Below are 23942 nucleotides of genomic sequence, written 5' to 3'. Positions count from 1 at the left end.
CGCGTGGATTGCAGCAGCAGCAAGCCGAAAAGTGCAGGCATGTAAGGGATCTAGAGGTTGACAACATGTCTTCTTAACGGGAGTCCAGGAGCTCATCTCCACAAATGGACTTTTCAGGATCCTTGGGTGGCTCCGTAGTTTGAAACCAATTCTGGTTATCGCTTCTCGGCCTTTTGGCTAAGATCAAGTGTAGTATCTGTTCTTATCAGTTTAATATCTGATACGTCCCCTATCTGGGGACCATATATTAAATGGATTTTTAGAACAGGGAGATGGAAAAAGAGCTTGCTCTGTCCACTCCACGCATTGACCTGGTATTGCAGTATCTCCAGGATCGGTGCACCCCTTCTTTAATGCAGTTTCTAAAATCAGAAAGAATTGAATTCAATGTTTTTTGTTCATTTTGCTTGTTTGTCGGATTTTGGGATGGACTCTTTGGCTTTGCTTTTCTTCTCCTCATTGGATTTTTCATGTTCAAAGTTGCAGAAGCCAGATTACAAGCTCGTTTTGGTTCAACTTCAGCAACTGTGCATTGCATTGCCATGTAATGTGATGCAATGCTATCTTTCTAGCTCTCCCTTTTTACTTCCTTTTGGATAAACAGACATATTAGGCAAGCATTTTGGAGCTTTCACCTAAATAACTACAGGTGGTGAGATAAGCTGCACAATATAATTGACCTTTCAGTATATTGTTGCACACACGCCATCTATTTAGCAAATGCCCTTGTTATCAACAGCAGCCTTTTAAACTCACCTGAGCTAACAGGTATGTGCGCTGGTTACTCTGCTGCGCTTAAAATTTCTTTTTTGGTTTGCTACAATGCCTTTTCTGAAACGTTGTCTCCTTCTGCTGGAACACTGACTTCTTTCATTTAATGCCTGCAGACTATAAAAGAGAACCCAACCCAAAAAGTTTGGTTGATTAGTCTGTGGCATTCTGTTAAACTGTTGCTTATGGCGGTCTCTGTGAGCTTCTCAGCGACATTCAGCCAGCCAGGTATCCTGCCTGCAGTAGATGGAATGTGGCAATGGAACGCTGGCTGCGCGTGTCATAATAGGCTCTGAGCCTTTATATACCTGTGCACAGCAGCAGCCACCTTCAGTCTGCTGCTGGACAGCCAGCAGCAGCAGCAGCAGGAGAGGTATGTAATCAGGAGCCCTCCTGCTAAGGGTAGACAGCTGCTCGTTCCACCCCACCCCCCGCCTTAATTGGTTCTCCTCCCTTCCAACGGTGTTGAGGCGGGTGGGAACAGCAGGGGGTGAAGGTGCTGTGTTTAAAGAGGTGGAGTTATGCAGATCTAAAACGCGTGGATTGCAGCAGCAGCAAGCCGAAAAGTGCAGGCATGTAAGGGATCTAGAGGTTGACAACATGTCTTCTTAACGGGAGTCCAGGAGCTCATCTCCACAAATGGACTTTTCAGGATCCTTGGGTGGCTCCGTAGTTTGAAACCAATTCTGGTTATCGCTTCTCGGCCTTTTGGCTAAGATCAAGTGTAGTATCTGTTCTTATCAGTTTAATATCTGATACGTCCCCTATCTGGGGACCATATATTAAATGGATTTTTAGAACAGGGAGATGGAAAAAGAGCTTGCTCTGTCCACTCCACGCATTGACCTGGTATTGCAGTATCTCCAGGACCGGTGCACCCCTTCTTTAATGCAGTTTCTAAAATCAGAAAGAATTGAATTCAATGTTTTTTGTTCATTTTGCTTGTTTGTCGGATTTTGGGATGGACTCTTTGGCTTTGCTTTTCTTCTCCTCATTGGATTTTTCATGTTCAAAGTTGCAGAAGCCAGATTACAAGCTCATTTTGGTTCAACTTCAGCAACTGTGCATTGCATTGCCATGTAATGTGATGCAATGCTATCTTTCTAGCTCTCCCTTTTTACTTCCTTTTGGATAAACAGACATATTAGGCAAGCATTTTGGAGCTTTCACCTAAATAACTACAGGTGGTGAGATAAGCTGCACAATATAATTGACCTTTCAGTATATTGTTGCACACACACCATCTATTTAGCAAATGCCCTTGTTATCAACAGCAGCCTTTTAAACTCACCTGAGCTAACAGGTATGTGCGCTGGTTACTCTGCTGCGCTTAAAATTTCTTTTTTGGTTTGCTACAATGCCTTTTCTGAAACGTTGTCTCCTTCTGCTGGAACACTGACTTCTTTCATTTAATGCCTGCAGACTATAAAAGAGAACCCAACCCAAAAAGTTTGGTTGATTAGTCTGTGGCATTCTGTTAAACTGTTGCTTATGGCGGTCTCTGTGAGCTTCTCAGCGACATTCAGCCAGCCAGGTATCCTGCCTGCAGTAGATGGAATGTGGCAATGGAACGCTGGCTGCGCGTGTCATAATAGGCTCTGAGCCTTTATATACCTGTGCACAGCAGCAGCCACCTTCAGTCTGCTGCTGGACAGCCAGCAGCAGCAGCAGGAGAGGTATGTAATCAGGAGCCCTCCTGCTAAGGGTAGACAGCTGCTCGTTCCACCCCACCCCCCGCCTTAATTGGTTCTCCTCCCTTCCAACGGTGTTGAGGCGGGTGGGAACAGCAGGGGGTGAAGGTGCTGTGTTTAAAGAGGTGGAGTTATGCAGATCTAAAACGCGTGGATTGCAGCAGCAGCAAGCCGAAAAGTGCAGGCATGTAAGGGATCTAGAGGTTGACAACATGTCTTCTTAACGGGAGTCCAGGAGCTCATCTCCACAAATGGACTTTTCAGGATCCTTGGGTGGCTCCGTAGTTTGAAACCAAATCTGATTATCGCTTCTCGGCCTTTTGGCTAAGATCAAGTGTAGTATCTTTCGAAAAGGCGGTTTTGGATGTTGGCCGCCCTAGTAGATTGATACATTATGCACACTGGGGTTTAGGCGCTTGTTAGTACGCCAGGTAGCTAATATAGTCATCTGGTGGAAAGCATGGCCCCCCAGGATCGACGCCATTGGGCCGGGGAAGATCGAAAGCCCGAAGTGTGAAGTGCCCCAGGAGTGGTGACCCTGGGGTGCCTTAACTCACTGGGATTGGGAACCCCACTTGAGTTTATGGCACATTTGCACAAGCACTTCAAATTTTCTTTCTTCGCACACACCCTTATTCCGGGCCTTCTGGCCTTAGGATGGGGAATTTTTCAATTCCCGGTCGAAGGTCCGGGCAGTATTATACTGTGAAACCTTCACTATTTATTTAATTTCTTTGTCACTGTGTGTCCACTTATTCACGTGTGTCACGTCCTACTAGGATTTTGTCGGGATGCGGTTCCCTTACGGGTTCCTCTCTTGGCAGGTCTAGGGGGGGAGTGTGTGGCCATCAGGTTCCGCTCCCCCCTGAACCCCCCTGGCTCTCCTCTTTCGGGAGGAGAGCGTTGTTGGCTCCCCTCTTCCGGGAGGGGAGCACAGTCTTTGGCTCCCAGTGCCTTGCTCGGGTGAGAACTCGGGCAGGTGCTGGGGGTAAGATTGGGTCGCCTCTGGCTTCGGCTGGAGGTGGCTTTTTGTCCCTGTTCCTCGCTGTGGCCTTTTGGCTCGGAGGGACGGGGAATGGTTTGGGGGACCCTTCTCCTTTTGGAGAGGGTTTCAAGAAGACCAGCATCCTAGTGCACTTTTTTTGTGGCACTTGTCACTTTTTTAAGCGCACTCGGGTTTTGTACACGAATTCGGGCTTTCAAAAGAGAATCTGTTCTTATCAGTTTAATATCTGATACGTCCCCTATCTGGGGACCATATATTAAATGGATTTTTAGAACAGGGAGATGGAAAAAGAGCTTGCTCTGTCCACTCCACGCATTGACCTGGTATTGCAGTATCTCCAGGATCGGTGCACCCCTTCTTTAATGCAGTTTCTAAAATCAGAAAGAATTGAATTCAATGTTTTTTGTTCATTTTGCTTGTTTGTCGGATTTTGGGATGGACTCTTTGGCTTTGCTTTTCTTCTCCTCATTGGATTTTTCATGTTCAAAGTTGCAGAAGCCAGATTACAAGCTCATTTTGGTTCAACTTCAGCAACTGTGCATTGCATTGCCATGTAATGTGATGCAATGCTATCTTTCTAGCTCTCCCTTTTTACTTCCTTTTGGATAAACAGACATATTAGGCAAGCATTTTGGAGCTTTCACCTAAATAACTACAGGTGGTGAGATAAGCTGCACAATATAATTGACCTTTCAGTATATTGTTGCACACACACCATCTATTTAGCAAATGCCCTTGTTATCAACAGCAGCCTTTTAAACTCACCTGAGCTAACAGGTATGTGCGCTGGTTACTCTGCTGCGCTTAAAATTTCTTTTTTGGTTTGCTACAATGCCTTTTCTGAAACGTTGTCTCCTTCTGCTGGAACACTGACTTCTTTCATTTAATGCCTGCAGACTATAAAAGAGAACCCAACCCAAAAAGTTTGGTTGATTAGTCTGTGGCATTCTGTTAAACTGTTGCTTATGGCGGTCTCTGTGAGCTTCTCAGCGACATTCAGCCAGCCAGGTATCCTGCCTGCAGTAGATGGAATGTGGCAATGGAACGCTGGCTGCGCGTGTCATAATAGGCTCTGAGCCTTTATATACCTGTGCACAGCAGCAGCCACCTTCAGTCTGCTGCTGGACAGCCAGCAGCAGCAGCAGCAGGAGAGGTATGTAATCAGGAGCCCTCCTGCTAAGGGTAGACAGCTGCTCGTTCCACCCCACCCCCCGCCTTAATTGGTTCTCCTCCCTTCCAACGGTGTTGAGGCGGGTGGGAACAGCAGGGGGTGAAGGTGCTGTGTTTAAAGAGGTGGAGTTATGCAGATCTAAAACGCGTGGATTGCAGCAGCAGCAAGCCGAAAAGTGCAGGCATGTAAGGGATCTAGAGGTTGACAACATGTCTTCTTAACGGGAGTCCAGGAGCTCATCTCCACAAATGGACTTTTCAGGATCCTTGGGTGGCTCCGTAGTTTGAAACCAATTCTGGTTATCGCTTCTCGGCCTTTTGGCTAAGATCAAGTGTAGTATCTGTTCTTATCAGTTTAATATCTGATACGTCCCCTATCTGGGGACCATATATTAAATGGATTTTTAGAACAGGGAGATGGAAAAAGAGCTTGCTCTGTCCACTCCACGCATTGACCTGGTATTGCAGTATCTCCAGGACCGGTGCACCCCTTCTTTAATGCAGTTTCTAAAATCAGAAAGAATTGAATTCAATGTTTTTTGTTCATTTTGCTTGTTTGTCGGATTTTGGGATGGACTCTTTGGCTTTGCTTTTCTTCTCCTCATTGGATTTTTCATGTTCAAAGTTGCAGAAGCCAGATTACAAGCTCATTTTGGTTCAACTTCAGCAACTGTGCATTGCATTGCCATGTAATGTGATGCAATGCTATCTTTCTAGCTCTCCCTTTTTACTTCCTTTTGGATAAACAGACATATTAGGCAAGCATTTTGGAGCTTTCACCTAAATAACTACAGGTGGTGAGATAAGCTGCACAATATAATTGACCTTTCAGTATATTGTTGCACACACACCATCTATTTAGCAAATGCCCTTGTTATCAACAGCAGCCTTTTAAACTCACCTGAGCTAACAGGTATGTGCGCTGGTTACTCTGCTGCGCTTAAAATTTCTTTTTTGGTTTGCTACAATGCCTTTTCTGAAACGTTGTCTCCTTCTGCTGGAACACTGACTTCTTTCATTTAATGCCTGCAGACTATAAAAGAGAACCCAACCCAAAAAGTTTGGTTGATTAGTCTGTGGCATTCTGTTAAACTGTTGCTTATGGCAGTCTCTGTGAGCTTCTCAGCGACATTCAGCCAGCCAGGTATCCTGCCTGCAGTAGATGGAATGTGGCAATGGAACGCTGGCTGCGCGTGTCATAATAGGCTCTGAGCCTTTATATACCTGTGCACAGCAGCAGCCACCTTCAGTCTGCTGCTGGACAGCCAGCAGCAGCAGCAGCAGCAGCAGGAGAGGTATGTAATCAGGAGCCCTCCTGCTAAGGGTAGACAGCTGCTCGTTCCACCCCACCCCCCGCCTTAATTGGTTCTCCTCCCTTCCAACGGTGTTGAGGCGGGTGGGAACAGCAGGGGGTGAAGGTGCTGTGTTTAAAGAGGTGGAGTTATGCAGATCTAAAACGCGTGGATTGCAGCAGCAGCAAGCCGAAAAGTGCAGGCATGTAAGGGATCTAGAGGTTGACAACATGTCTTCTTAACGGGAGTCCAGGAGCTCATCTCCACAAATGGACTTTTCAGGATCCTTGGGTGGCTCCGTAGTTTGAAACCAATTCTGGTTATCGCTTCTCGGCCTTTTGGCTAAGATCAAGTGTAGTATCTGTTCTTATCAGTTTAATATCTGATACGTCCCCTATCTGGGGACCATATATTAAATGGATTTTTAGAACAGGGAGATGGAAAAAGAGCTTGCTCTGTCCACTCCACGCATTGACCTGGTATTGCAGTATCTCCAGGACCGGTGCACCCCTTCTTTAATGCAGTTTCTAAAATCAGAAAGAATTGAATTCAATGTTTTTTGTTCATTTTGCTTGTTTGTCGGATTTTGGGATGGACTCTTTAGCTTTGCTTTTCTTCTCCTCATTGAATTTTTCATGTTCAAAGTTGCAGAAGCCAGATTACAAGCTCATTTTGGTTCAACTTCAGCAACTGTGCATTGCATTGCCATGTAATGTGATGCAATGCTATCTTTCTAGCTCTCCCTTTTTACTTCCTTTTGGATAAACAGACATATTAGGCAAGCATTTTGGAGCTTTCACCTAAATAACTACAGGTGGTGAGATAAGCTGCACAATATAATTGACCTTTCAGTATATTGTTGCACACACACCATCTATTTAGCAAATGCCCTTGTTATCAACAGCAGCCTTTTAAACTCACCTGAGCTAACAGGTATGTGCGCTGGTTACTCTGCTGCGCTTAAAATTTCTTTTTTGGTTTGCTACAATGCCTTTTCTGAAACGTTGTCTCCTTCTGCTGGAACACTGACTTCTTTCATATAATGCCTGCAGACTATAAAAGAGAACCCAACCCAAAAAGTTTGGTTGATTAGTCTGTGGCATTCTGTTAAACTGTTGCTTATGGCGGTCTCTGTGAGCTTCTCAGCGACATTCAGCCAGCCAGGTATCCTGCCTGCAGTAGATGGAATGTGGCAGTGGAACGCTGGCTGCGCGTGTCATAATAGGCTCTGAGCCTTTATATACCTGTGCACAGCAGCAGCCACCTTCAGTCTGCTGCTGGACAGCCAGCAGCAGCAGCAGCAGGAGAGGTATGTAATCAGGAGCCCTCCTGCTAAGGGTAGACAGCTGCTCGTTCCACCCCACCCCCCGCCTTAATTGGTTCTCCTCCCTTCCAACGGTGTTGAGGCGGGTGGGAACAGCAGGGGGTGAAGGTGCTGTGTTTAAAGAGGTGGAGTTATGCAGATCTAAAACGCGTGGATTGCAGCAGCAGCAAGCCGAAAAGTGCAGGCATGTAAGGGATCTAGAGGTTGACAACATGTCTTCTTAACGGGAGTCCAGGAGCTCATCTCCACAAATGGACTTTTCAGGATCCTTGGGTGGCTCCGTAGTTTGAAACCAATTCTGGTTATCGCTTCTCGGCCTTTTGGCTAAGATCAAGTGTAGTATCTGTTCTTATCAGTTTAATATCTGATACGTCCCCTATCTGGGGACCATATATTAAATGGATTTTTAGAACAGGGAGATGGAAAAAGAGCTTGCTCTGTCCACTCCACGCATTGACCTGGTATTGCAGTATCTCCAGGACCGGTGCACCCCTTCTTTAATGCAGTTTCTAAAATCAGAAAGAATTGAATTCAATGTTTTTTGTTCATTTTGCTTGTTTGTCGGATTTTGGGATGGACTCTTTGGCTTTGCTTTTCTTCTCCTCATTGGATTTTTCATGTTCAAAGTTGCAGAAGCCAGATTACAAGCTCATTTTGGTTCAACTTCAGCAACTGTGCATTGCATTGCCATGTAATGTGATGCAATGCTATCTTTCTAGCTCTCCCTTTTTACTTCCTTTTGGATAAACAGACATATTAGGCAAGCATTTTGGAGCTTTCACCTAAATAACTACAGGTGGTGAGATAAGCTGCACAATATAATTGACCTTTCAGTATATTGTTGCACACACACCATCTATTTAGCAAATGCCCTTGTTATCAACAGCAGCCTTTTAAACTCACCTGAGCTAACAGGTATGTGCGCTGGTTACTCTGCTGCGCTTAAAATTTCTTTTTTGGTTTGCTACAATGCCTTTTCTGAAACGTTGTCTCCTTCTGCTGGAACACTGACTTCTTTCATTTAATGCCTGCAGACTATAAAAGAGAACCCAACCCAAAAAGTTTGGTTGATTAGTCTGTGGCATTCTGTTAAACTGTTGCTTATGGCGGTCTCTGTGAGCTTCTCAGCGACATTCAGCCAGCCAGGTATCCTGCCTGCAGTAGATGGAATGTGGCAATGGAACGCTGGCTGCGCGTGTCATAATAGGCTCTGAGCCTTTAAATACCTGTGCACAGCAGCAGCCACCTTCAGTCTGCTGCTGGACAGCCAGCAGCAGCAGCAGCAGGAGAGGTATGTAATCAGGAGCACTCCTGCTAAGGGTAGACAGCTGCTCGTTCCACCCCACCCCCCGCCTTAATTGGTTCTCCTCCCTTCCAACGGTGTTAAGGCGGGTGGGAACAGCAGGGGGTGAAGGTGCTGTGTTTAAAGAGGTGGAGTTATGCAGATCTAAAACGCGTGGATTGCAGCAGCAGCAAGCCGAAAAGTGCAGGCATGTAAGGGATCTAGAGGTTGACAACATGTCTTCTTAACGGGAGTCCAGGAGCTCATCTCCACAAATGGACTTTTCAGGATCCTTGGGTGGCTCCGTAGTTTGAAACCAATTCTGGTTATCGCTTCTCGGCCTTTTGGCTAAGATCAAGTGTAGTATCTGTTCTTATCAGTTTAATATCTGATACGTCCCCTATCTGGGGACCATATATTAAATGGATTTTTAGAACAGGGAGATGGAAAAAGAGCTTGCTCTGTCCACTCCACGCATTGACCTGGTATTGCAGTATCTCCAGGACCGGTGCACCCCTTCTTTAATGCAGTTTCTAAAATCAGAAAGAATTGAATTCAATGTTTTTTGTTCATTTTGCTTGTTTGTCGGATTTTGGGATGGACTCTTTGGCTTTGCTTTTCTTCTCCTCATTGGATTTTTCATGTTCAAAGTTGCAGAAGCCAGATTACAAGCTCATTTTGGTTCAACTTCAGCAACTGTGCATTGCATTGCCATGTAATGTGATGCAATGCTATCTTTCTAGCTCTCCCTTTTTACTTCCTTTTGGATAAACAGACATATTAGGCAAGCATTTTGGAGCTTTCACCTAAATAACTACAGGTGGTGAGATAAGCTGCACAATATAATTGACCTTTCAGTATATTGTTGCACACACACCATCTATTTAGCAAATGCCCTTGTTATCAACAGCAGCCTTTTAAACTCACCTGAGCTAACAGGTATGTGCGCTGGTTACTCTGCTGCGCTTAAAATTTCTTTTTTGGTTTGCTACAATGCCTTTTCTGAAACGTTGTCTCCTTCTGCTGGAACACTGACTTCTTTCATTTAATGCCTGCAGACTATAAAAGAGAACCCAACCCAAAAAGTTTGGTTGATTAGTCTGTGGCATTCTGTTAAACTGTTGCTTATGGCGGTCTCTGTGAGCTTCTCAGCGACATTCAGCCAGCCAGGTATCCTGCCTGCAGTAGATGGAATGTGGCAATGGAACGCTGGCTGCGCGTGTCATAATAGGCTCTGAGCCTTTAAATACCTGTGCACAGCAGCAGCCACCTTCAGTCTGCTGCTGGACAGCCAGCAGCAGCAGCAGCAGGAGAGGTATGTAATCAGGAGCACTCCTGCTAAGGGTAGACAGCTGCTCGTTCCACCCCACCCCCCGCCTTAATTGGTTCTCCTCCCTTCCAACGGTGTTGAGGCGGGTGGGAACAGCAGGGGGTGAAGGTGCTGTGTTTAAAGAGGTGGAGTTATGCAGATCTAAAACGCGTGGATTGCAGCAGCAGCAAGCCGAAAAGTGCAGGCATGTAAGGGATCTAGAGGTTGACAACATGTCTTCTTAACGGGAGTCCAGGAGCTCATCTCCACAAATGGACTTTTCAGGATCCTTGGGTGGCTCCGTAGTTTGAAACCAATTCTGGTTATCGCTTCTCGGCCTTTTGGCTAAGATCAAGTGTAGTATCTGTTCTTATCAGTTTAATATCTGATACGTCCCCTATCTGGGGACCATATATTAAATGGATTTTTAGAACAGGGAGATGGAAAAAGAGCTTGCTCTGTCCACTCCACGCATTGACCTGGTATTGCAGTATCTCCAGGACCGGTGCACCCCTTCTTTAATGCAGTTTCTAAAATCAGAAAGAATTGAATTCAATGTTTTTTGTTCATTTTGCTTGTTTGTCGGATTTTGGGATGGACTCTTTGGCTTTGCTTTTCTTCTCCTCATTGGATTTTTCATGTTCAAAGTTGCAGAAGCCAGATTACAAGCTCGTTTTGGTTCAACTTCAGCAACTGTGCATTGCATTGCCATGTAATGTGATGCAATGCTATCTTTCTAGCTCTCCCTTTTTACTTCCTTTTGGATAAACAGACATATTAGGCAAGCATTTTGGAGCTTTCACCTAAATAACTACAGGTGGTGAGATAAGCTGCACAATATAATTGACCTTTCAGTATATTGTTGCACACACGCCATCTATTTAGCAAATGCCCTTGTTATCAACAGCAGCCTTTTAAACTCACCTGAGCTAACAGGTATGTGCGCTGGTTACTCTGCTGCGCTTAAAATTTCTTTTTTGGTTTGCTACAATGCCTTTTCTGAAACGTTGTCTCCTTCTGCTGGAACACTGACTTCTTTCATTTAATGCCTGCAGACTATAAAAGAGAACCCAACCCAAAAAGTTTGGTTGATTAGTCTGTGGCATTCTGTTAAACTGTTGCTTATGGCGGTCTCTGTGAGCTTCTCAGCGACATTCAGCCAGCCAGGTATCCTGCCTGCAGTAGATGGAATGTGGCAATGGAACGCTGGCTGCGCGTGTCATAATAGGCTCTGAGCCTTTATATACCTGTGCACAGCAGCAGCCACCTTCAGTCTGCTGCTGGACAGCCAGCAGCAGCAGCAGCAGGAGAGGTATGTAATCAGGAGCCCTCCTGCTAAGGGTAGACAGCTGCTCGTTCCACCCCACCCCCCGCCTTAATTGGTTCTCCTCCCTTCCAACGGTGTTGAGGCGGGTGGGAACAGCAGGGGGTGAAGGTGCTGTGTTTAAAGAGGTGGAGTTATGCAGATCTAAAACGCGTGGATTGCAGCAGCAGCAAGCCGAAAAGTGCAGGCATGTAAGGGATCTAGAGGTTGACAACATGTCTTCTTAACGGGAGTCCAGGAGCTCATCTCCACAAATGGACTTTTCAGGATCCTTGGGTGGCTCCGTAGTTTGAAACCAATTCTGGTTATCGCTTCTCGGCCTTTTGGCTAAGATCAAGTGTAGTATCTGTTCTTATCAGTTTAATATCTGATACGTCCCCTATCTGGGGACCATATATTAAATGGATTTTTAGAACAGGGAGATGGAAAAAGAGCTTGCTCTGTCCACTCCACGCATTGACCTGGTATTGCAGTATCTCCAGGACCGGTGCACCCCTTCTTTAATGCAGTTTCTAAAATCAGAAAGAATTGAATTCAATGTTTTTTGTTCATTTTGCTTGTTTGTCGGATTTTGGGATGGACTCTTTGGCTTTGCTTTTCTTCTCCTCATTGGATTTTTCATGTTCAAAGTTGCAGAAGCCAGATTACAAGCTCATTTTGGTTCAACTTCAGCAACTGTGCATTGCATTGCCATGTAATGTGATGCAATGCTATCTTTCTAGCTCTCCCTTTTTACTTCCTTTTGGATAAACAGACATATTAGGCAAGCATTTTGGAGCTTTCACCTAAATAACTACAGGTGGTGAGATAAGCTGCACAATATAATTGACCTTTCAGTATATTGTTGCACACACACCATCTATTTAGCAAATGCCCTTGTTATCAACAGCAGCCTTTTAAACTCACCTGAGCTAACAGGTATGTGCGCTGGTTACTCTGCTGCGCTTAAAATTTCTTTTTTGGTTTGCTACAATGCCTTTTCTGAAACGTTGTCTCCTTCTGCTGGAACACTGACTTCTTTCATTTAATGCCTGCAGACTATAAAAGAGAACCCAACCCAAAAAGTTTGGTTGATTAGTCTGTGGCATTCTGTTAAACTGTTGCTTATGGCGGTCTCTGTGAGCTTCTCAGCGACATTCAGCCAGCCAGGTATCCTGCCTGCAGTAGATGGAATGTGGCAATGGAACGCTGGCTGCGCGTGTCATAATAGGCTCTGAGCCTTTATATACCTGTGCACAGCAGCAGCCACCTTCAGTCTGCTGCTGGACAGCCAGCAGCAGCAGCAGGAGAGGTATGTAATCAGGAGCCCTCCTGCTAAGGGTAGACAGCTGCTCGTTCCACCCCACCCCCCGCCTTAATTGGTTCTCCTCCCTTCCAACGGTGTTGAGGCGGGTGGGAACAGCAGGGGGTGAAGGTGCTGTGTTTAAAGAGGTGGAGTTATGCAGATCTAAAACGCGTGGATTGCAGCAGCAGCAAGCCGAAAAGTGCAGGCATGTAAGGGATCTAGAGGTTGACAACATGTCTTCTTAACGGGAGTCCAGGAGCTCATCTCCACAAATGGACTTTTCAGGATCCTTGGGTGGCTCCGTAGTTTGAAACCAAATCTGATTATCGCTTCTCGGCCTTTTGGCTAAGATCAAGTGTAGTATCTTTCGAAAAGGCGGTTTTGGATGTTGGCCGCCCTAGTAGATTGATACATTATGCACACTGGGGTTTAGGCGCTTGTTAGTACGCCAGGTAGCTAATATAGTCATCTGGTGGAAAGCATGGCCCCCCAGGATCGACGCCATTGGGCCGGGGAAGATCGAAAGCCCGAAGTGTGAAGTGCCCCAGGAGTGGTGACCCTGGGGTGCCTTAACTCACTGGGATTGGGAACCCCACTTGAGTTTATGGCACATTTGCACAAGCACTTCAAATTTTCTTTCTTCGCACACACCCTTATTCCGGGCCTTCTGGCCTTAGGATGGGGAATTTTTCAATTCCCGGTCGAAGGTCCGGGCAGTATTATACTGTGAAACCTTCACTATTTATTTAATTTCTTTGTCACTGTGTGTCCACTTATTCACGTGTGTCACGTCCTACTAGGATTTTGTCGGGATGCGGTTCCCTTACGGGTTCCTCTCTTGGCAGGTCTAGGGGGGGAGTGTGTGGCCATCAGGTTCCGCTCCCCCCTGAACCCCCCTGGCTCTCCTCTTTCGGGAGGAGAGCGTTGTTGGCTCCCCTCTTCCGGGAGGGGAGCACAGTCTTTGGCTCCCAGTGCCTTGCTCGGGTGAGAACTCGGGCAGGTGCTGGGGGTAAGATTGGGTCGCCTCTGGCTTCGGCTGGAGGTGGCTTTTTGTCCCTGTTCCTCGCTGTGGCCTTTTGGCTCGGAGGGACGGGGAATGGTTTGGGGGACCCTTCTCCTTTTGGAGAGGGTTTCAAGAAGACCAGCATCCTAGTGCACTTTTTTTGTGGCACTTGTCACTTTTTTAAGCGCACTCGGGTTTTGTACACGAATTCGGGCTTTCAAAAGAGAATCTGTTCTTATCAGTTTAATATCTGATACGTCCCCTATCTGGGGACCATATATTAAATGGATTTTTAGAACAGGGAGATGGAAAAAGAGCTTGCTCTGTCCACTCCACGCATTGACCTGGTATTGCAGTATCTCCAGGATCGGTGCACCCCTTCTTTAATGCAGTTTCTAAAATCAGAAAGAATTGAATTCAATGTTTTTTGTTCATTTTGCTTGTTTGTCGGATTTTGGGATGGACTCTTTGGCTTTGCTTTTCTTCTCCTCATTGGATTTTTCATGTTCAAAGTTGCAGAAGCCAGATTACAAGCTCATTTTGGTTCAACTTCAGCAACTGTGCATTGCATTGCCATGTAATGTGATGCAATGCTATCTTTCTAGCTCTCCCTTTTTACTTCCTTTTGGATAAACAGACATATTAGGCAAGCATTTTGGAGCTTTCACCTAAATAACTACAGGTGGTGAGATAAGCTGCACAATATAATTGACCTTTCAGTATATTGTTGCACACACACCATCTATTTAGCAAATGCCCTTGTTATCAACAGCAGCCTTTTAAACTCACCTGAGCTAACAGGTATGTGCGCTGGTTACTCTGCTGCGCTTAAAATTTCTTTTTTGGTTTGCTACAATGCCTTTTCTGAAACGTTGTCTCCTTCTGCTGGAACACTGACTTCTTTCATTTAATGCCTGCAGACTATAAAAGAGAACCCAACCCAAAAAGTTTGGTTGATTAGTCTGTGGCATTCTGTTAAACTGTTGCTTATGGCGGTCTCTGTGAGCTTCTCAGCGACATTCAGCCAGCCAGGTATCCTGCCTGCAGTAGATGGAATGTGGCAATGGAACGCTGGCTGCGCGTGTCATAATAGGCTCTGAGCCTTTATATACCTGTGCACAGCAGCAGCCACCTTCAGTCTGCTGCTGGACAGCCAGCAGCAGCAGCAGCAGGAGAGGTATGTAATCAGGAGCCCTCCTGCTAAGGGTAGACAGCTGCTCGTTCCACCCCACCCCCCGCCTTAATTGGTTCTCCTCCCTTCCAACGGTGTTGAGGCGGGTGGGAACAGCAGGGGGTGAAGGTGCTGTGTTTAAAGAGGTGGAGTTATGCAGATCTAAAACGCGTGGATTGCAGCAGCAGCAAGCCGAAAAGTGCAGGCATGTAAGGGATCTAGAGGTTGACAACATGTCTTCTTAACGGGAGTCCAGGAGCTCATCTCCACAAATGGACTTTTCAGGATCCTTGGGTGGCTCCGTAGTTTGAAACCAATTCTGGTTATCGCTTCTCGGCCTTTTGGCTAAGATCAAGTGTAGTATCTGTTCTTATCAGTTTAATATCTGATACGTCCCCTATCTGGGGACCATATATTAAATGGATTTTTAGAACAGGGAGATGGAAAAAGAGCTTGCTCTGTCCACTCCACGCATTGACCTGGTATTGCAGTATCTCCAGGACCGGTGCACCCCTTCTTTAATGCAGTTTCTAAAATCAGAAAGAATTGAATTCAATGTTTTTTGTTCATTTTGCTTGTTTGTCGGATTTTGGGATGGACTCTTTGGCTTTGCTTTTCTTCTCCTCATTGGATTTTTCATGTTCAAAGTTGCAGAAGCCAGATTACAAGCTCATTTTGGTTCAACTTCAGCAACTGTGCATTGCATTGCCATGTAATGTGATGCAATGCTATCTTTCTAGCTCTCCCTTTTTACTTCCTTTTGGATAAACAGACATATTAGGCAAGCATTTTGGAGCTTTCACCTAAATAACTACAGGTGGTGAGATAAGCTGCACAATATAATTGACCTTTCAGTATATTGTTGCACACACACCATCTATTTAGCAAATGCCCTTGTTATCAACAGCAGCCTTTTAAACTCACCTGAGCTAACAGGTATGTGCGCTGGTTACTCTGCTGCGCTTAAAATTTCTTTTTTGGTTTGCTACAATGCCTTTTCTGAAACGTTGTCTCCTTCTGCTGGAACACTGACTTCTTTCATTTAATGCCTGCAGACTATAAAAGAGAACCCAACCCAAAAAGTTTGGTTGATTAGTCTGTGGCATTCTGTTAAACTGTTGCTTATGGCAGTCTCTGTGAGCTTCTCAGCGACATTCAGCCAGCCAGGTATCCTGCCTGCAGTAGATGGAATGTGGCAATGGAACGCTGGCTGCGCGTGTCATAATAGGCTCTGAGCCTTTATATACCTGTGCACAGCAGCAGCCACCTTCAGTCTGCTGCTGGACAGCCAGCAGCAGCAGCAGCAGCAGCAGGAGAGGTATGTAATCAGGAGCCCTCCTGCTAAGGGTAGACAGCTGCTCGTTCCACCCCACCCCCCGCCTTAATTGGTTCTCCTCCCTTCCAACGGTGTTGAGGCGGGTGGGAACAGCAGGGGGTGAAGGTGCTGTGTTTAAAGAGGTGGAGTTATGCAGATCTAAAACGCGTGGATTGCAGCAGCAGCAAGCCGAAAAGTGCAGGCATGTAAGGGATCTAGAGGTTGACAACATGTCTTCTTAACGGGAGTCCAGGAGCTCATCTCCACAAATGGACTTTTCAGGATCCTTGGGTGGCTCCGTAGTTTGAAACCAATTCTGGTTATCGCTTCTCGGCCTTTTGGCTAAGATCAAGTGTAGTATCTTTCGAAAAGGCGGTTTTGGATGTTGGCCGCCCTAGTAGATTGATACATTATGCACACTGGGGTTTAGGCGCTTGTTAGTACGCCAGGTGGCTAATATAGTCATCTGGTGGAAAGCATGGCCCCCCAGGAGCGACGCCATTGGGCCGGGGAAGATCGAAAGCCCGAAGTGTGAAGTGCCCCAGGAGTGGTGACCCTGGGGTGCCTTAACTCACTGGGATTGGGAACCCCACTTGAGTTTATGGCACATTTGCACTAGCACTTCAATATTTCTTTCTTCACACACACCCTTATTCTGGGCCTTCTGGCCTTAGGATGGGGAATTTTTCAATTCCCGGTCGAAGGTCCGGGCAGTATTATACTGTGAAACCTTCACTATTTATTTAAATTTCTTTGTCACTGTGTGTCCACTTATTCACGTGTGTTACGTCCTACTAGGATTTTGTCGGGATGCGGTTCCCTTACGGGTTCCTCTCTTGGCAGGTCTAGGGGGGGAGTGTGTGGCCATCAGGTTCCGCTCCCCCCTGAACCCCCTTGGCTCTCCTCTTTCGGGAGGAGAGCGTTGTTGGCTCCCCTCTTCCGGGAGGGGAGCACAGTCTTTGGCTCCCAGTGCCTTGCTCGGGTGAGAACTCGGGCAGGTGCTGGGGGTAAGATTGGGTCGCCTCTGGCTCCGGCTGGAGGTGGCTATTTGTCCCTGTTCCTCGCTGTGGCCTTCTGGCTCGGAGGGACGGGGAATGGTTTGGGGGACCCTTCTCCTTTTGGAGAGGGTTTCAAGAAGACCAGCATCCTAGTGCACTTTTTTTGTGGCACTTGTCACTTTTTTAAGCGCACTCGGGTTTTGTACACGAATTCGGGCTTTCGAAAAAAAAAAAAAAAAAAAAAAAAAAAAAATCTGTTCTTATCAGTTTAATATCTGATACGTCCCCTATCTGGGGACCATATATTAAATGGATTTTTAGAACAGGGAGATGGAAAAAGAGCTTGCTCTGTCCACTCCACGCATTGACCTGGTATTGCAGTATCTCCAGGACCGGTGCACCCCTTCTTTAATGCAGTTTCTAAAATCAGAAAGAATTGAATTCAATGTTTTTTGTTCATTTTGCTTGTTTGTCGGATTTTGGGATGGACTCTTTGGCTTTGCTTTTCTTCTCCTCATTGGATTTTTCATGTTCAAAGTTGCAGAAGCCAGATTACAAGCTCATTTTGGTTCAACTTCAGCAACTGTGCATTGCATTGCCATGTAATGTGATGCAATGCTATCTTTCTAGCTCTCCCTTTTTACTTCCTTTTGGATAAACAGACATATTAGGCAAGCATTTTGGAGCTTTCACCTAAATAACTACAGGTGGTGAGATAAGCTGCACAATATAATTGACCTTTCAGTATATTGTTGCACACACACCATCTATTTAGCAAATGCCCTTGTTATCAACAGCAGCCTTTTAAACTCACCTGAGCTAACAGGTATGTGCGCTGGTTACTCTGCTGCGCTTAAAATTTCTTTTTTGGTTTGCTACAATGCCTTTTCTGAAACGTTGTCTCCTTCTGCTGGAACACTGACTTCTTTCATTTAATGCCTGCAGACTATAAAAGAGAACCCAACCCAAAAAGTTTGGTTGATTAGTCTGTGGCATTCTGTTAAACTGTTGCTTATGGCGGTCTCTGTGAGCTTCTCAGCGACATTCAGCCAGCCAGGTATCCTGCCTGCAGTAGATGGAATGTGGCAATGGAACGCTGGCTGCGCGTGTCATAATAGGCTCTGAGCCTTTATATACCTGTGCACAGCAGCAGCCACCTTCAGTCTGCTGCTGGACAGCCAGCAGCAGCAGCAGCAGGAGAGGTATGTAATCAGGAGCTCTCCTGCTAAGGGTAGACAGCTGCTCGTTCCACCCCACCCCCCACCTTAATTGGTTCTCCTCCCTTCCAACGGTGTTGAGGCGGGTGGGAACAGCAGGGGGTGAAGGTGCTGTGTTTAAAGAGGTGGAGTTATGCAGATCTAAAACGCGTGGATTGCAGCAGCAGCAAGCCGAAAAGTGCAGGCATGTAAGGGATCTAGAGGTTGACAACATGTCTTCTTAACGGGAGTCCAGGAGCTCATCTCCACAATTGGACTTTTCAGGATCCTTGGGTGGCTCCGTAGTTTGAAACCAATTCTGGTTATCGCTTCTCGGCCTTTTGGCTAAGATCAAGTGTAGTATCTGTTCTTATCAGTTTAATATCTGATACGTCCCCTATCTGGGGACCATATATTAAATGGATTTTTAGAACAGGGAGATGGAAAAAGAGCTTGCTCTGTCCACTCCACGCATTGACCTGGTATTGCAGTATCTCCAGGACCGGTGCACCCCTTCTTTAATGCAGTTTCTAAAATCAGAAAGAATTGAATTCAATGTTTTTTGTTCATTTTGCTTGTTTGTCGGATTTTGGGATGGACTCTTTGGCTTTGCTTTTCTTCTCCTCATTGGATTTTTCATGTTCAAAGTTGCAGAAGCCAGATTACAAGCTCATTTTGGTTCAACTTCAGCAACTGTGCATTGCATTGCCATGTAATGTGATGCAATGCTATCTTTCTAGCTCTCCCTTTTTACTTCCTTTTGGATAAACAGACATATTAGGCAAGCATTTTGGAGCTTTCACCTAAATAACTACAGGTGGTGAGATAAGCTGCACAATATAATTGACCTTTCAGTATATTGTTGCACACACACCATCTATTTAGCAAATGCCCTTGTTATCAACAGCAGCCTTTTAAACTCACCTGAGCTAACAGGAATGTGCGCTGGTTACTCTGCTGCGCTTAAAATTTCTTTTTTGGTTTGCTACAATGCCTTTTCTGAAACGTTGTCTCCTTCTGCTGGAACACTGACTTCTTTCATTTAATGCCTGCAGACTATAAAAGAGAACCCAACCCAAAAAGTTTGGTTGATTAGTCTGTGGCATTCTGTTAAACTGTTGCTTATGGCGGTCTCTGTGAGCTTCTCAGCGACATTCAGCCAGCCAGGTATCCTGCCTGCAGTAGATGGAATGTGGCAATGGAACGCTGGCTGCGCGTGTCATAATAGGCTCTGAGCCTTTATATACCTGTGCACAGCAGCAGCCACCTTCAGTCTGCTGCTGGACAGCCAGCAGCAGCAGCAGCAGGAGAGGTATGTAATCAGGAGCCCTCCTGCTAAGGGTAGACAGCTGCTCGTTCCACCCCACCCCCCGCCTTAATTGGTTCTCCTCCCTTCCAACGGTGTTGAGGCGGGTGGGAACAGCAGGGTGTGAAGGTGCTGTGTTTAAAGAGGTGGAGTTATGCAGATCTAAAACGCGTGGATTGCAGCAGCAGCAAGCCGAAAAGTGCAGGCATGTAAGGGATCTAGAGGTTGACAACATGTCTTCTTAACGGGAGTCCAGGAGCTCATCTCCACAATTGGACTTTTCAGGATCCTTGGGTGGCTCCGTAGTTTGAAACCAATTCTGGTTATCGCTTCTCGGCCTTTTGGCTAAGATCAAGTGTAGTATCTGTTCTTATCAGTTTAATATCTGATACGTCCCCTATCTGGGGACCATATATTAAATGGATTTTTAGAACAGGGAGATGGAAAAAGAGCTTGCTCTGTCCACTCCACGCATTGACCTGGTATTGCAGTATCTCCAGGACCGGTGCACCCCTTCTTTAATGCAGTTTCTAAAATCAGAAAGAATTGAATTCAATGTTTTTTGTTCATTTTGCTTGTTTGTCGGATTTTGGGATGGACTCTTTGGCTTTGCTTTTCTTCTCCTCATTGGATTTTTCATGTTCAAAGTTGCAGAAGCCAGATTACAAGCTCATTTTGGTTCAACTTCAGCAACTGTGCATTGCATTGCCATGTAATGTGATGCAATGCTATCTTTCTAGCTCTCCCTTTTTACTTCCTTTTGGATAAACAGACATATTAGGCAAGCATTTTGGAGCTTTCACCTAAATAACTACAGGTGGTGAGATAAGCTGCACAATATAATTGACCTTTCAGTATATTGTTGCACACACACCATCTATTTAGCAAATGCCCTTGTTATCAACAGCAGCCTTTTAAACTCACCTGAGCTAACAGGAATGTGCGCTGGTTACTCTGCTGCGCTTAAAATTTCTTTTTTGGTTTGCTACAATGCCTTTTCTGAAACGTTGTCTCCTTCTGCTGGAACACTGACTTCTTTCATTTAATGCCTGCAGACTATAAAAGAGAACCCAACCCAAAAAGTTTGGTTGATTAGTCTGTGGCATTCTGTTAAACTGTTGCTTATGGCGGTCTCTGTGAGCTTCTCAGCGACATTCAGCCAGCCAGGTATCCTGCCTGCAGTAGATGGAATGTGGCAATGGAACGCTGGCTGCGCGTGTCATAATAGGCTCTGAGCCTTTATATACCTGTGCACAGCAGCAGCCACCTTCAGTCTGCTGCTGGACAGCCAGCAGCAGCAGCAGCAGGAGAGGTATGTAATCAGGAGCCCTCCTGCTAAGGGTAGACAGCTGCTCGTTCCACCCCACCCCCCGCCTTAATTGGTTCTCCTCCCTTCCAACGGTGTTGAGGCGGGTGGGAACAGCAGGGTGTGAAGGTGCTGTGTTTAAAGAGGTGGAGTTATGCAGATCTAAAACGCGTGGATTGCAGCAGCAGCAAGCCGAAAAGTGCAGGCATGTAAGGGATCTAGAGGTTGACAACATGTCTTCTTAACGGGAGTCCAGGAGCTCATCTCCACAAATGGACTTTTCAGGATCCTTGGGTGGCTCCGTAGTTTGAAACCAATTCTGGTTATCGCTTCTCGGCCTTTTGGCTAAGATCAAGTGTAGTATCTGTTCTTATCAGTTTAATATCTGATACGTCCCCTATCTGGGGACCATATATTAAATGGATTTTTAGAACAGGGAGATGGAAAAAGAGCTTGCTCTGTCCACTCCACGCATTGACCTGGTATTGCAGTATCTCCAGGACCGGTGCACCCCTTCTTTAATGCAGTTTCTAAAATCAGAAAGAATTGAATTCAATGTTTTTTGTTCATTTTGCTTGTTTGTCGGATTTTGGGATGGAATCTTTGGCTTTGCTTTTCTTCTCCTCATTGGATTTTTCATGTTCAAAGTTGCAGAAGCCAGATTACAAGCTCATTTTGGTTCAACTTCAGCAACTGTGCATTGCATTGCCATGTAATGTGATGCAATGCTATCTTTCTAGCTCTCCCTTTTTACTTCCTTTTGGATAAACAGACATATTAGGCAAGCATTTTGGAGCTTTCACCTAAATAACTACAGGTGGTGAGATAAGCTGCACAATATAATTGACCTTTCAGTATATTGTTGCACACACACCATCTATTTAGCAAATGCCCTTGTTATCAACAGCAGCCTTTTAAACTCACCTGAGCTAACAGGTATGTGCGCTGGTTACTCTGCTGCGCTTAAAATTTCTTTTTTGGTTTGCTACAATGCCTTTTCTGAAACGTTGTCTCCTTCTGCTGGAACACTGACTTCTTTCATTTAATGCCTGCAGACTATAAAAGAGAACCCAACCCAAAAAGTTTGGTTGATTAGTCTGTGGCATTCTGTTAAACTGTTGCTTATGGCGGTCTCTGTGAGCTTCTCAGCGACATTCAGCCAGCCAGGTATCCTGCCTGCAGTAGATGGAATGTGGCAATGGAACGCTGGCTGCGCGTGTCATAATAGGCTCTGAGCCTTTATATACCTGTGCACAGCAGCAGCCACCTTCAGTCTGCTGCTGGACAGCCAGCAGCAGCAGCAGCAGGAGAGGTATGTAATCAGGAGCCCTCCTGCTAAGGGTAGACAGCTGCTCGTTCCACCCCACCCCCCGCCTTAATTGGTTCTCCTCCCTTCCAACGGTGTTGAGGCGGGTGGGAACAGCAGGGGGTGAAGGTGCTGTGTTTAAAGAGGTGGAGTTATGCAGATCTAAAACGCGTGGATTGCAGCAGCAGCAAGCCGAAAAGTGCAGGCATGTAAGGGATCTAGAGGTTGACAACATGTCTTCTTAACGGGAGTCCAGGAGCTCATCTCCACAAATGGACTTTTCAGGATCCTTGGGTGGCTCCGTAGTTTGAAACCAATTCTGGTTATCGCTTCTCGGCCTTTTGGCTAAGATCAAGTGTAGTATCTGTTCTTATCAGTTTAATATCTGATACGTCCCCTATCTGGGGACCATATATTAAATGGATTTTTAGAACAGGGAGATGGAAAAAGAGCTTGCTCTGTCCACTCCACGCATTGACCTGGTATTGCAGTATCTCCAGGACCGGTGCACCCCTTCTTTAATGCAGTTTCTAAAATCAGAAAGAATTGAATTCAATGTTTTTTGTTCATTTTGCTTGTTTGTCGGATTTTGGGATGGACTCTTTGGCTTTGCTTTTCTTCTCCTCATTGGATTTTTCATGTTCAAAGTTGCAGAAGCCAGATTACAAGCTCATTTTGGTTCAACTTCAGCAACTGTGCATTGCATTGCCATGTAATGTGATGCAATGCTATCTTTCTAGCTCTCCCTTTTTACTTCCTTTTGGATAAACAGACATATTAGGCAAGCATTTTGGAGCTTTCACCTAAATAACTACAGGTGGTGAGATAAGCTGCAGAATATAATTGACCTTTCAGTATATTGTTGCACACACACCATCTATTTAGCAAATGCCCTTGTTATCAACAGCAGCCTTTTAAACTCACCTGAGCTAACAGGTATGTGCGCTGGTTACTCTGCTGCGCTTAAAATTTCTTTTTTGGTTTGCTACAATGCCTTTTCTGAAACGTTGTCTCCTTCTGCTGGAACACTGACTTCTTTCATTTAATGCCTGCAGACTATAAAAGAGAACCCAACCCAAAAAGTTTGGTTGATTAGTCTGTGGCATTCTGTTAAACTGTTGCTTATGGCGGTCTCTGTGAGCTTCTCAGCGACATTCAGCCAGCCAGGTATCCTGCCTGCAGTAGATGGAATGTGGCAATGGAACGCTGGCTGCGCGTGTCATAATAGGCTCTGAGCCTTTATATACCTGTGCACAGCAGCAGCGACCTTCAGTCTGCTGCTGGACAGCCAGCAGCTGCAGCAGCAGGAGAGGTATGTAATCAGGAGCCCTCCTGCTAAGGGTAGACAGCTGCTCGTTCCACCCCACCCCCCGCCTTAATTGGTTCTCCTCCCTTCCAACGGTGTTGAGGCGGGTGGGAACAGCAGGGGGTGAAGGTGCTGTGTTTAAAGAGGTGGAGTTATGCAGATCTAAAACGCGTGGATTGCAGCAGCAGCAAGCCGAAAAGTGCAGGCATGTAAGGGATCTAGAGGTTGACAACATGTCTTCTTAACGGGAGTCCAGGAGCTCATCTCCACAAATGGACTTTTCAGGATCCTTGGGTGGCTCCGTAGTTTGAAACCAATTCTGGTTATCGCTTCTCGGCCTTTTGGCTGCGATCTGTAGTGGGTTGCGTCATTTGGCCAAGGTGATCTAGGTGGATCTTTGCACTCGGCCTTCTGGATCTTGGTCCAGCTGCTGCTATTGGGTGTGGAGCAAAGTCTAGATTTGCCTTTTCTTCCTGGAGGACGGTTCTTTTTCGTGGTGTGGAGGTCGGTAGGACGAAGAGGATTGAAATCCGGGTGGAGCTGCGATCTGCTGTGTCGTTTTTTTTCCTGATCATCTGTGG

At 45.8% G+C, this 23942-nt stretch overlaps 14 non-coding genes and 5 pseudogenes across 14 annotated transcripts; all 19 read left to right on the top strand.

Moving 5' to 3' along the window:
• The first annotated feature begins 157 nt into the window (after positions 1–157).
• LOC141228409 (U2 spliceosomal RNA) lies at positions 158–348 on the top strand. The gene has a single exon (XR_012295295.1). It is a non-coding gene; the product is annotated as a U2 spliceosomal RNA (small nuclear RNA).
• A 1115-nt stretch (positions 349–1463) lies between these two features.
• LOC141228760 (U2 spliceosomal RNA) lies at positions 1464–1654 on the top strand. Its single transcript, XR_012295561.1, has one exon. It is a non-coding gene; the product is annotated as a U2 spliceosomal RNA (small nuclear RNA).
• A 1112-nt stretch (positions 1655–2766) lies between these two features.
• On the top strand, positions 2767–2858 carry LOC141228521 (U2 spliceosomal RNA; annotated as a pseudogene).
• A 762-nt stretch (positions 2859–3620) lies between these two features.
• On the top strand, positions 3621–3825 carry LOC141228383 (U2 spliceosomal RNA; annotated as a pseudogene).
• Positions 3826–4940: 1115 nt separating this feature from the next.
• LOC141228759 (U2 spliceosomal RNA) lies at positions 4941–5131 on the top strand. The gene has a single exon (XR_012295560.1). It is a non-coding gene; the product is annotated as a U2 spliceosomal RNA (small nuclear RNA).
• Positions 5132–6252: 1121 nt separating this feature from the next.
• Positions 6253–6443, top strand: LOC141228758 (U2 spliceosomal RNA). The gene has a single exon (XR_012295559.1). It is a non-coding gene; the product is annotated as a U2 spliceosomal RNA (small nuclear RNA).
• A 1115-nt stretch (positions 6444–7558) lies between these two features.
• On the top strand, positions 7559–7749 carry LOC141228757 (U2 spliceosomal RNA). The gene has a single exon (XR_012295558.1). It is a non-coding gene; the product is annotated as a U2 spliceosomal RNA (small nuclear RNA).
• A 1115-nt stretch (positions 7750–8864) lies between these two features.
• Positions 8865–9055, top strand: LOC141228756 (U2 spliceosomal RNA). The gene has a single exon (XR_012295557.1). It is a non-coding gene; the product is annotated as a U2 spliceosomal RNA (small nuclear RNA).
• Positions 9056–10170: 1115 nt separating this feature from the next.
• Positions 10171–10361, top strand: LOC141228755 (U2 spliceosomal RNA). The gene has a single exon (XR_012295556.1). It is a non-coding gene; the product is annotated as a U2 spliceosomal RNA (small nuclear RNA).
• A 1115-nt stretch (positions 10362–11476) lies between these two features.
• On the top strand, positions 11477–11667 carry LOC141228754 (U2 spliceosomal RNA). Its single transcript, XR_012295555.1, has one exon. It is a non-coding gene; the product is annotated as a U2 spliceosomal RNA (small nuclear RNA).
• Positions 11668–12779: 1112 nt separating this feature from the next.
• Positions 12780–12871, top strand: LOC141228520 (U2 spliceosomal RNA; annotated as a pseudogene).
• A 762-nt stretch (positions 12872–13633) lies between these two features.
• Positions 13634–13838, top strand: LOC141228382 (U2 spliceosomal RNA; annotated as a pseudogene).
• Positions 13839–14953: 1115 nt separating this feature from the next.
• Positions 14954–15144, top strand: LOC141228753 (U2 spliceosomal RNA). The gene has a single exon (XR_012295554.1). It is a non-coding gene; the product is annotated as a U2 spliceosomal RNA (small nuclear RNA).
• A 1121-nt stretch (positions 15145–16265) lies between these two features.
• On the top strand, positions 16266–16357 carry LOC141228519 (U2 spliceosomal RNA; annotated as a pseudogene).
• A 795-nt stretch (positions 16358–17152) lies between these two features.
• On the top strand, positions 17153–17347 carry LOC141228452 (U2 spliceosomal RNA). The gene has a single exon (XR_012295325.1). It is a non-coding gene; the product is annotated as a U2 spliceosomal RNA (small nuclear RNA).
• Positions 17348–18462: 1115 nt separating this feature from the next.
• Positions 18463–18653, top strand: LOC141228751 (U2 spliceosomal RNA). Its single transcript, XR_012295552.1, has one exon. It is a non-coding gene; the product is annotated as a U2 spliceosomal RNA (small nuclear RNA).
• A 1115-nt stretch (positions 18654–19768) lies between these two features.
• On the top strand, positions 19769–19959 carry LOC141228750 (U2 spliceosomal RNA). The gene has a single exon (XR_012295551.1). It is a non-coding gene; the product is annotated as a U2 spliceosomal RNA (small nuclear RNA).
• A 1115-nt stretch (positions 19960–21074) lies between these two features.
• On the top strand, positions 21075–21265 carry LOC141228749 (U2 spliceosomal RNA). The gene has a single exon (XR_012295550.1). It is a non-coding gene; the product is annotated as a U2 spliceosomal RNA (small nuclear RNA).
• A 1115-nt stretch (positions 21266–22380) lies between these two features.
• Positions 22381–22571, top strand: LOC141228748 (U2 spliceosomal RNA). Its single transcript, XR_012295549.1, has one exon. It is a non-coding gene; the product is annotated as a U2 spliceosomal RNA (small nuclear RNA).
• The last annotated feature ends 1371 nt before the right edge of the window (positions 22572–23942 follow it).

This window comes from Phyllobates terribilis, unplaced genomic scaffold (assembly GCF_046119375.1).
Source record: "Phyllobates terribilis strain yellow unplaced genomic scaffold, ASM4611937v1 Scaffold_437__1_contigs__length_1545540, whole genome shotgun sequence".
Lineage (NCBI taxonomy): Eukaryota > Metazoa > Chordata > Amphibia > Anura > Dendrobatidae > Phyllobates > Phyllobates terribilis.
This window is presented reverse-complemented; position numbering and strand designations above follow the sequence as displayed.